The sequence below is a fragment of the Urocitellus parryii genome, chromosome 7 (genome assembly GCF_045843805.1).
Source record: "Urocitellus parryii isolate mUroPar1 chromosome 7, mUroPar1.hap1, whole genome shotgun sequence".
In the NCBI taxonomy this organism is placed as follows: Eukaryota; Metazoa; Chordata; class Mammalia; order Rodentia; family Sciuridae; genus Urocitellus; species Urocitellus parryii.
In genome coordinates this window covers 89,799,824-89,811,439 of record NC_135537.1, presented here as the reverse complement: position 1 = coordinate 89,811,439, position 11,616 = coordinate 89,799,824, and the positions used below count along the sequence as shown (strand labels likewise).

The 11,616-nt window shown below is 45.4% G+C and overlaps 1 pseudogene; it reads right to left on the bottom strand.

Moving 5' to 3' along the window:
* Nucleotides 1–533: 533 nt before the first annotated feature.
* The window catches only part of LOC144256029 (catenin delta-2-like), a 67,769-nt pseudogene continuing 56,686 nt past the window's right edge, over nt 534–11,616 (bottom strand).

The following is an 11,616-nucleotide window of genomic DNA, read 5'->3' as shown; positions in this document are numbered from 1 at the left end:
CAAATACTTTCAACAATGCATTAACAAAAGGCAAGAAACATCTTGCTATACAGAGGAACCCCAATGCAACTTGAAGCCTAGAGTCACAATGGATAAAGAGAGTGAACAAAGTGTGAGAAGCCGTCCCCCACCCATAAGTGTGTAAACTCTGCTGTGTCTTGAGCTTAACTAACCTCCACACCCTGCCACGGGCCCTCTCCTCTCTCCTTCCTCTGCCGCCTTCCATATAAACTACTCTTTAAACCCTACAGCTCAGACTAGAATGGTGTCACCTGTTGTTGTGTTTAGGATCTACTGATTGCTGAGTTAACGTCTGATTTGTTTAGCTTTCTAAAATAGCTCTTAATATTCCCTTACTGGTTATCACAGCCTTCCTATGGAACATGCTTGAACAAACTAAATTTGCAGGGGGGTGAGGGAGGTAGAAATTTCTCGTGGTGTCTGCATGCACATGCACTGCTCCAGGTGCCTGGCTGGCTCATACCCAGGAGTCGGGCGAGGCCTGGTCGTGGCTAGTTTCATAGTTCAGTTCGCTATAGGGATGGGCTGCCGATGTAGTTGCCCGTGGACTTGAGGCCCAGGTGCATGGTGTACTCGCTGGCCGGAGGGCGGTGGTGGACCTGGTCCTCAAAGAAGGACTCATCATAATTCCTCGTGGAGTTCTGAAATGGCTGGTAGGCCTTGTAATCCTTTCTGCTGGGCTCTGGGGGACCGTTGTGCTGAACCCTGTGAGGGCAGAGGGAAGAGCCAGGTTGGGTTAACTCATGTCCGCCAGCTCCCTCCCACCAGGCCACTCCATCCGGCCTCAGAGAAAAGCTGGGCATTCACCCGTGAGCATTCTCCCAAGGCTGCTACCTTTGCTTTTATTTTTAAGAAAAAAAATAAATTGATCATAATTATGGGTGAGCTGGGATAATTTGTACATATACATAACGTGTCAGAATCAAATCAGTGCAATGAGTCTTTCTGTCTCCTCCAACATTTATCCTTTATCTGTGCTGGGAACCTTTGAACTGCCCTCTTTATAAAATATATGGAATGTGCTGTGTCCTGTGGTCACCCTGCGGTGTAGCAGAACACCATGGTATTCCTCCCCTGTAACTGGATTCTGGAGCACGTTATCCACCTCCCTCCCACACCTCCTCCCTCTCTCTTCCTAGTCTCTAGGGACCACTGTTCTACTCTCTGCATCCACTCTTCCAGGCATGAGTGAGAACATGGGGCACTCGCCCTTCTGTGTTGGCTTCTTTGACCCAACACAGAATCATCCCATTCCACCCCTGCTGCTGCAGATGACAGGATATGGTTCTCTGTGTGGCTGAATAATATGCTACTATGTACATATAACACAGTTTAAGAACGGATTCTTGGGTCCACACATTATCCTTCTGTGTACTCCTCTCTTTCTCTCATTATTATTGTGGCAAAGTTGACATAACATAAAACTGGACCTTGTGAACAGGCTGGAGTGCCCTGCTTAGGGCCTATGCACATTCCTGGTGTTGTGCAGCCACCCCTCCATCCCCTCCCCCAACTTCTGCTCCACCCCACACAGGTTCCCTGGCACTCACTAAGCACAACCCCACCTCCTGCCCCACCCCTGGCACACACATTCTTGTCTCTCTCTCTCTCTCTCTCTCTCTCTCTCTCTCTCTCTCTGAATTCCCTGCTCCAGAGCTTAGGTCAATGGAGCTACACAGGATCAGTTGTTGTGTGTCCAGCCTGTTCACGCAGCATAATGTGTTCATGGTTCATTCATGATGTAACATGTGCCAGGATGTCGCTGCTTTGTATGTTGAAAGAGATTCCCTTATAGGGACAACCCATGTTTGGCTCATCTTTCCTCCATCCATGGACACTGGGGCTCTTCCCGCCTTCTGGCTCTTGGGAGTTAGGCTGCGAGGATCATGGTGCACCAGGGTCTATGGGTCCCTACTTCTGGTTCTCCTGGGTCAGTACCCGGCAGTGGACTAAAAGGGTAATTCTTTCAAGGAAGCATCACACTGTCTGCCATAGTGGCCACACTATTTAACTAGGTAACCTTTTAAAATTAAAGTGGTGTAGATCAGAAGCTAGAGAACACATGGACTTTACTTTTATCTTTTCTACATTTTCTGGTATCACACTCAGGTACTGCAATCTCCGGGAGACGTGAAGATGTACAAGGTCTAATGGCCACTCAGGAATTTTCCCTCCAGTGTAGAGAACCATCATCAAAATGCTTCTGATTCCTGTGTGCACATAGGGGACTGAGGTTTCCCTGTGGTTGGGCCACTCCCTCACACCTTCCTAAGTGACCAGGGACCACAGCCTTGGATGCAAACTCCAAATATTCTGCACTCTGAGGGACAAAATGTTCCCTAACTTGGTGCTATCAAGAACTGGTGGGCTCAAATATGCCATGTGATAAAGCCTTTGATTGGCAGGGAGGTGTCTTCAGAATTGTATGGTTCCCCCTAAGCCACCTCAATACCCCCCTAGGCTTTGCCCCCTGCACATTCCTGTTTGATGTATGGCCTAGGAACATTCAGGGATTACAGGAGCCTAGGAGATACATGAAAGTCAAGAGTCAGTTCCTCTGCTTGGCTGTAGGGAGAGTGAGACCAAGTATGTTCATGGGCTGCTAATATATTTACTACCTGGGGACAGAACTAGCCTTTTCCCTTCTGACTGGCTCTGGGGTTCCTCTCCAAGTCCCTGCCCCTGAAGTGAGCAGAACCTCTCAAGGTGTGGGGTAAGGGAGACCCTCATAGCTAGTGTATAATGCAGGGATGCACCAGCTCTGCTATTGCAGTCACGGGGGAGGAGGTCTGGTTTCAATTAAAACACTCTTAAAAATACAGTTAGATCAATTTCCAGCATTCAGTAATTTCCTATTAATTTAACTAAGGTTCAGCATAGAAATACCCTCTAGAAATTGGTCTCAGTTAGTAAATAATGATTTGCAATTAGCACGCTGCATATGAATGAATGTCTCTAATGGCCCACACACATTTCTTCTCTCAAGGAAGTGAAACTCCCTCTTTTATATGTAATTGATTTATGTTAGTTGTCTACCTGCTTTTCTAAGAAGCAGTGAGCTTCATGACAGAAGTGCTCAGAACGTCCACATGTCTAGTTTGTGGTGGCGGAATGCATGAGGTTTCCGTTCTGAGAAAATCCAAAAGTCCATAGAGCACAAACTGTTGTTAGCCCAAGAGCCCAGAGAGGAGAGGGGCATTTGGAAATAATCTGCAACACCTGCTCTGACTACACAGACTGTTGCATAGGCACAGGTGACCTGGGCTACTCCACCAAGAGCTGTGTGCAGCTGTCTGAGTACCGAGCACAGCAAGGCTTACAGGTGGGAGGTTAGAAAACTCACACAGAAGGACACCAGAATTTACTGCTTCTATTCAGTAGGTATCATCTTCCACATTTAACAAATTCTGTTTTGTTTACTCTTCAAAGGGAAATAAATGTATATGTATATGTCTACCTATATTGATATCATCCATCCATCTATCCATCCATTCATCCATCTCTAATTATAGGAGAGGAAACTGAAGTTTAGAACCATTAAGCAACTTCTCTAAGACCCCATGGTGAGTGAGGCTGTGGAGCTGGAATTTGAACATATGCCTGGTCACTCCAAGGACTATGCTCTCTTTGTGCCAATAGAGTTTCCACAAAGTCAAGGTGGCCAAACCTTGGAGGGATGTCCTCACTGAGCTGACTCCAGACTTTGTGATAAGCAAGGAGGTCAGTGGACAAAGGCCAAGGAGAGGTGTGATTTGTGCTGGTCATGGCCTCCTGAGGGCACTGCTGGAGACAGGGGGGACCTCAGCAGAAGTCACTAATGAGGCTGCATCTGCTGCTTAGTCATTTCCAGGGTCAACATGTTGTCATGTTCTCTGGTTGGGGCACATTTTAGAATTGGGTATAACTTATTATCTGAAGCACTTACCTTCTTCAGTTCACCTGTATTATTCATAAAGTCCCACATCAACCCCTTCTAAGGCTGTGCTGAGTACATAGGTCAACAAACTACTTAGGATGGGTGGTGGGTGGCACTGATGTCTTTTGAGGGACTGAATTGTTCCCTGGCCTGGTGGTAGGGATGTTGGCTGATGAAACACATAATAGTGGAGAAATGTTGGCTGAATTTTACAATTTTCCCTAAGGGAATAAATATCTGAAAATATTAAAAATTTGGCAGATGAAATGCTCTCAAATATAAGCCCACCCCAGAAAAGAGCTAAAAAATATGTGCATTAAAAATATCGTGCAGTTTGCATAAACCGGATTCTATGAAGGAAGGAGAACGACCCTATGTAGTGGTGGGAATTTCTAAATGTGGGTGTCTGCTGTGGTGCAGAGAAGCCTGGCTCACCCAAGGATCTGAGGCTGTATGGCTTGCCCTCAGGACACATCCTCTCCAGGAAGGGGAGGTGTGGCCAGCTCATGGGGCTGGGGGGGGCCATGCTCTTTGCACTTGTGCTGTGACTCCTGTTCTTTTAAGGCCATCTTCGCTCCATTTTCCCCTCACTAGTAGAATGTCTAATACAAATTATGGAGCTTGGTTCCAAAGCCCTCCCAACTCTGCTAGCACTAGAAGAGAAGACTTCTTCATGGTTGCTCCTAACCACCTTGTCCAGTGTTCTGGTTTGGATGTGCTCTGTCCCACCAAGGGTCACATGCTGGAAGCTCAGTCATCAGTGGGGTACTGTTGAGTTGGTGAAACCTCAAGAGGTGGGGCCTAGTGAGACACAAGTGGATCATGGAGGAGATTAATGCTGGTTTTCCAGACTAAATTTGTGTGGTTAAGAATGGGGCTTTATAAAGTGAAGCCACCCCATGGGCTGGGCCTCATTTGAATGCAGTCATTTTCCCTTTCTGCTTCTCTGCCAGGTTGTAATGCAACTGAGGGGATCTCACCAGAGGCTCGAACAGATGGGGCCTCCTGCTCTTGGACTTTCAACTTCCCAAACTGGGATTTAAATAGACCTCTTTTTTTTATACACGACTCAGACTCAGGTATTTTGTTATAACTACGGAAAATAGACTCATACAGCCATCAAACTTGATTGATTTTGAACACAAGGGAAATATCTGCCCATAAAAGATCTTCAAACTTTTCCATACTGGAAGAGTCAGATTGTTAACAAAGGAGGCCTCGTGGTAATCTCAGTGGTTTGCAAAGTGAGGTCCCAGCAGCATCAGCATCACTCCCTGGGAGCTTGTTCAAAGGGCAAATTATCGGGCCTACTCCAAACCTATTGAATTAGAAACTCTGGGGTTGGGACTCAGCAATCAGTTTTAATATCCCTTAGGGGAATTCTGACTCATGCCCAAATTTGAGAACCAAATTGGCATAGAAGAGGGAAAAATGGAACGAGGCAGAAAAACCAGGTTGAATCTTTGCCTCTTCACAGCTGAGTGACTGAAGTCAAAACTTATCCTCCTTGAATATCAATTTCCTCATCTCCCAGGGCACTAATACCTGACATTAGGACTGATAACACACACACACACACACACACACACACACACACACACACACAAACTAACTCAAGATTCTGGTTTTGTTATAAGCAAAACACAAATCCCTTTGCTTCTAGTTTACAACAAAAGGCCCATTGCAGGCCACATACATAAAGTTAAATAAGGTACTTCTCTTTATAAGCATGGGACAGACTGGTAGAAACTCAACAAGACTTTCAGAGAATAAAAGTGGTTAACTCTTACAATGGTGCCTGTGACCCACTGAGCCCAGACATAAAACCTCAGGGTCACCAACTTTATTCTACAGGATTAGTTGTTTCTTCTAAGAGTCCTTAAGCTCTGAGCTCACTATGTAAATGGGTTCTAGTAGTCACAGGGAAGAGCAGAGCTGGCTCCTTCCTCCTGGGTCATGGGAAGCCTGGGTCACAGGGGATGCCCTGTCCCCCATCAGACGTGGCCATGCCTCCAGAGCTGCTGCCCTGTTCTCAGCCCTCCAGAGTCCTTGGCCTCCTCTTGGAGGTCATCTCCTCTAGAAGGTTGGCTACTTTCAGCCTCCACTGTGAGGGTCCCGAGGCCCCACAGGTGGCTGAGACACATAGAAGTTTAGAGGGCTCAGCCGAGGGGAGCTAACCCTCAACAAACTCCAGAACATTCCTCCCTGTCAAACTGTTCAGGCAAAAAGTGTCCAGGAAAGCTCCTAAAATGAAGGCCTTCCATTTGGAAATGGCTGCTCCTACCCACATGAGAATCCAAATCATGGGTCCTGTCTACAAGGGCATCTCCGGAACCACCCCACTGGAGGAGAATCAAAACACCTCCTCTTCTGAATGGTGGGAGGGGTGAACTTTACTAAGTCCTCAAGAGGAAAAAAGCTCCACATAAAGATAGATTCGCTCCGGTAATGGAGTCCACATAAGTATGACATTTTATCCTGTTTTCCAGGCTATCTTGAGTGTGATAATGATTTTTTAGGGGGAAAGAGCTCTCTGGTGGATATTTTTAAAATGCTGCTTCGTATTAGAATTTGATGGACAGCCCAACTGCCCCCTCCCTTTGCTGCCCTGCTCACAAATAACAAGGGCACTGAGCTATGACCACCGGACTCAGCTCTGGGAGGGCTCCCCCTGTGGTCAGGAGCTGTGGTGCTCAGGTTCCTCCCAGGTGGGGGAAGGGGGTTCAACAGCATTCACCAGAACCTCTGTGGCCTGCAGGCTTCACTCTGAGATGGATGTCTGGGCAGTGCTGAGGAGAGGCTACACAGGACTGGCTCCCTCCACTGCAGGACGCCATCTTAGCCCATCAATTCTAATTGGCATAAGGGCCCAGAATATTCTTAAGAATGTGTCCCTTAGGACAGTTATGGCTTGTCTCTACCTCTAGATAGCAGCCAGTCTTTGGAACCCTCTGTAGTTACATCATGAGGCACCAAGGACTCCTGGGCCACACCAGGGTGCTTTTTCATTGCCAAGAGTGCGGGATTCCATGGAAGGCTGGTGTGGAATTCACTGATTCTGCTGACGAGTTTCTCTGTACCCTGGGAACTAATGACTAATATTACACTCTTGAATGCAAAATCAGTGTCCTAGAGCCTCCTGACAGGTCTCCCTAAGAGCTTGAGACAGTCTGCTCACTGTGCTGACAGAATTTTGCAGTATTTTCTATAAGAAAAGTGGTTGCTTTCCATAGAAGGAGGTGACATTCCCAATACATTTCATTTCTGTTTTCCTTTATGGTTAGGCAGGTACGTTGGCATGTGTGCAACTGTGAGCCACACTGGTGAACTTGTCTAGTGCTCATGACCAGATTTATTTATTTGTTGGCTTCTTTGCTTTTAGTAAAGTCCAGAACTTAAGGCAGGCCAATTAGCAATGTTTCAGGAGGAAGCAGGGCCATTGCATTCACCAATGGGTCACGCTCATCACCAGATGTCTTCCAGAATAATTGCAGTTGGATGGAAAATTGAGGGTGAGAGGCTAACTCCTCTACTGATGGTCATATCTCCTGATGATGTCTGATTACAGGAAAAAATGACTTAAGGTCAAGGAGACAGCCTGTTGTCCTTCTCTCCCACCCAAATGGTTCTGCTCAGGACATCTGCACCTGCTTGAAGGGGTAGATGCTACCCTGCAGTGTGCTGTGATACTGTTCCAAACCTATACGTTTCCCTTCCATGCTTCCTTTATCTGGTTACTGGCACATGACTTTCAGGTTTCTCTTCTTAACTCAACTTTCTCGAAGTGTGGCAGGAACATAAGACATGAGCAGAAATGGTTCCTGTTGACAGTTCTTAAGAGCAGCCAGGTATGAGGGGTCGGTCTTGCTGTTATGCCCACCAAGAGAGGGAGAGAGAGTTTGTCAATCAAATATGAGGCACAAGCTTTGCCCCTTTGTTTTGATAGTTCCTGCAGAACCCCAGAAAAAATGAATGTTTTAATGAATGTTTGCTAAAAAAAAAAAACCTACAGATTCATATTAGTTCAGGGTCTATAGACCTCCTAAAACAAGGAATGTTCACAAAATCACTGGGGCATCTTATTAGAATGCAGCTCTCCTGCAGAAGAGCTGGAATGGGTTAGGGCACCAGAAAAGACACTTCCATATCTCTTAAAACCTGCCAGAATTGTAGGAAAAGAAGAAAAAGAGGCCACCTCTGCACTGCAAGGTTAGGTGGAAGAGTCCCCAGTCACAGGGCTTCCTTATCCTCATGGGAGGCTGAACCTAGAAGCTTTCAAGGGTTGGAGAGGGTGCCTTGTGTCAGTCTAAAGCTCCCCCCTGATTTCTGATTTTCTATCATTCTGACTGGCCAGTGTAAGGATTTGCAATTGTCCTCGGATTTGCAATTGTCCTCAGGGTGGAGAGGCCACTTTGGTGGGCAGCATTTTTTGCCAATGTCTCCAGAATATCCTTTGAGAAATATGATCACCTCATCAGGGAGAGGGCTGGGGATGGTAAGGAAAGAGTCATGTGCAGAAGTCAGGAGAACTGGGTAGGTGAGGGCATAGAATTGTTGTTCCATCCTTCATTCTCCAAACAAAATCAATATGCAGAAATGAAAAGTTTCAAAACCTTGCACTTTGGGTAAAAGAACAACAAACCCATGCCACTTATATTATTAAACAAGGTGTTCATATTTTACCTTGTATATTTCCATCTAATCTTTGGCATTCCTTCAAACAACTGAAAAGTGGAATAACATAAAATACTTTCACAAATAAATGTGTGAATTAAGCTCAAAATTTAAGCAAGAGGAATGTGACAAAATTAGCAAATTAAATGTAATGACTTACAAGTTAAAATTTGGTGTAAGAATTTATCAATGACTTTTAGGTAATAATAAAAAGCCAACTGGACACAGAATAGTTATGAGACCCTCAAGATACATCTCATGCCAAAGGAAGAAATACTACATCCTGTGTCCTCTACTGTTGTCCCAATTACAATAAAGAAAATGCAACTCAAACTAAGTTTCAAAAACTGTGCATGGAAAATCCTGATGTGTGCAGTCTTGACAGTCTTCCTTACACTTGTTCCTCTCTGAAGGCAGGTTCCTTATAGGCATTTGTGCATGGGAACCTGTTAGAGAATTTGCTCTGAATATGTGTTTACATTACACAAAGGCATTTCATATTCCTAGTCAAAGTTGGGGCAGTTCCCCTCCGGGTGCATCTCAGCTGAGGGACTGGGGTGAGAGCCTTTGCTCAGGGGAAACCAAGGCCTGGTATGGCTCTGGGCAGCCTCTTACCTGAGTGGTAGTTGGGAGACACGCGCACACAGAGGAGATGGAGGGTGTGCGGGAGGAGGAGTAGGGCCTTTGTCAATCCCTCTCGATGGTTGAAGATGATGCTACAAAGTGATATTGTGAACATCCATCCTGCAAGAGACAGCGTGCTCCTATTAAACAGGAAGGCAGAGTGATCCTTCACCTCCTGATATTTGAAAGTTCTAAGCATTTGAATTTGCAAAACATTTCTACAGCATGTCAAAAGAGATTACAGAGCTCCTAGCCATCATCAAGGTTAAAAGAGGGAATATAAATTAAGACACACCCCTTCTCCTCCAGGCAGCCTGGCTGGGAGCCCCGCTTTTAGTGCCTGCTTTCCTTCCCAGATGTGGAAATGGTCTCTTTGCAAATTTGCTTTGGTTACAGGTTTTTATTAAATGCAAATATGATGCTCAGAATGTCAGATGAACCTGAAAATGTCTATCCTTTGTTTACCTGTCTCTGGCCATGCCTGCCTCCTCTCCCACTGTCTCCAAATCTTCCCAAAGTGATTACTCTTGTTCTCAGGACCGATTTGTGAGCAATCAGGATGCTGGAATGGCATCCTCCCTTCCCACTTACCTTCTTTACCCTGTTTTCAACCCTTTTCCCTGCCATCCATACCCAACCCCGCCTGTCTCAAGGTCTTAGCAGCTGCTGCTAAGTATCCACACTAGACTGCAGTGTTCCCTGGTGCCCCAGAAGTTACATTTGAAAATTTGGAGCATATTCCAAATGTATCATACCAAGCCTCCATTAGCCTTTTAATACCTAGTTCATATATGAAAAGCATGCATATGATTAAAAAATATAAATACATTCTGGATCATTTGGGAAAGGGAAGGAAGGAAGGAAGGAAGGAAGGAAGGAAGGAAGGAAGGAAGGAAGGACAGCTGGTGATTCCATCTTTTCCATCCCAAATAGCTCTTGTTAATGGGACACAGTATTTCCTTCCAGTCTTTCTTCTTAAAACTCAACTATATATCTATCAAAGTAAAGTGTCCAATGGTATTAATGTTGTAACAAAGAAGAGCAAGACTCTATCCTGCTCCCAATTCTTGCTTCACAGAGACAACTGTTTCCAACTTTTTCAGCTTTTCATTTTGGATAATATTTAGACATTTAAGGGAATTCAATGCTTTTTAGAGAATCATTGAAAATATCAATATATGAAAATTAATAAAAACACCACTCATACTCATTTTGCTATTGCGTCTCTTCATTTATCAAACTTTTGTTATTAATGTTTATTTGAATGGTGGGATGAAGTTCAGATTAGAAGTATATTATTTTAAAAGATACCATTTTATACTTACGATGGTGCAAGATCCTCTTATCGATCCCAAGAGCTGGATGTTATTATTCTCCCCAGTTTACAGAGGAGGAACTTGAGCCTTACAATGTCAAGATAGCTCCCAAAGTGAAAATGTAAGCAAGTTAAACATTAATATTAAAATGTGACATACTTACAAGTACTCAGAAGGGAAGGAGGGCGAAGAGAGAGAGTGTGGTGGGTCATGCTGGTGTGGCTATTAATTGGCCTATGGTCAAGGAAGCATTTTGGAGAATGACAAGGAGTCTGACATGGAGGACAGAGGTGGGGCCTCCAAGTCACAGGATGAACAGAGGTGAAGGTGCTGGGTGGGAACTGGTCTGACCCACGTGAGAACAAACGAAAGGCTCCTGTGAATGAGCAGAGTGAGCAAGGGGACCAGGACAGCAAGAAGCCTTCTGTGCTGAGGACAGTTTACAAAGAATAGAATAGAGGCTGCAACTGCACCAAGAGAGAGGGAGAGGCCACAGTGACTCAGATAGGGTGCACATGGGGAGAAAGGGAAGATTTGCATCTATGCTGCAGGGTTTTCCAATGAGTGTGGGACAGAGAAATCAAGTCTTACCCAAATGATTCTGGTGTGAACCAGAATGGCAGGAGCCACTGACTAAGGGAGAAACAGGGAGAGAAGTAGAAGGGGAAACCAGGACCACCTTGGCACAGGTTAGGTCAGAGATGGAACAGAGGCTAGAGAATCAATCTGAACCTGTGAACCCAGAGCAATGTCAGGGTTAGAGAGAAATTCTGGAGTTGAGCATGTAGATGTTATTCAGAGCAAGAGAATGGGTGGAACCATATATCTGAATGGAAACACAGGAAAGCTGAAGACAGAAGCCAGGTGGGCCCTGGGGCACTCCAGAATTTAGAGGGTGCAAAGAGTCAGGGGTGTTTCTCAGGGCACTGAGTAGGAACAGGGTGGGATGGGGGGAAAAAAAGTGGGTGTGATGTCAGCAAGACTAGGGTATCAGATGCATAAGGAGGAGGAGAAGGCCAATCAAAGAAGAAGGACCAGGCATGTCCACTGGTCCTGAAAAGATGG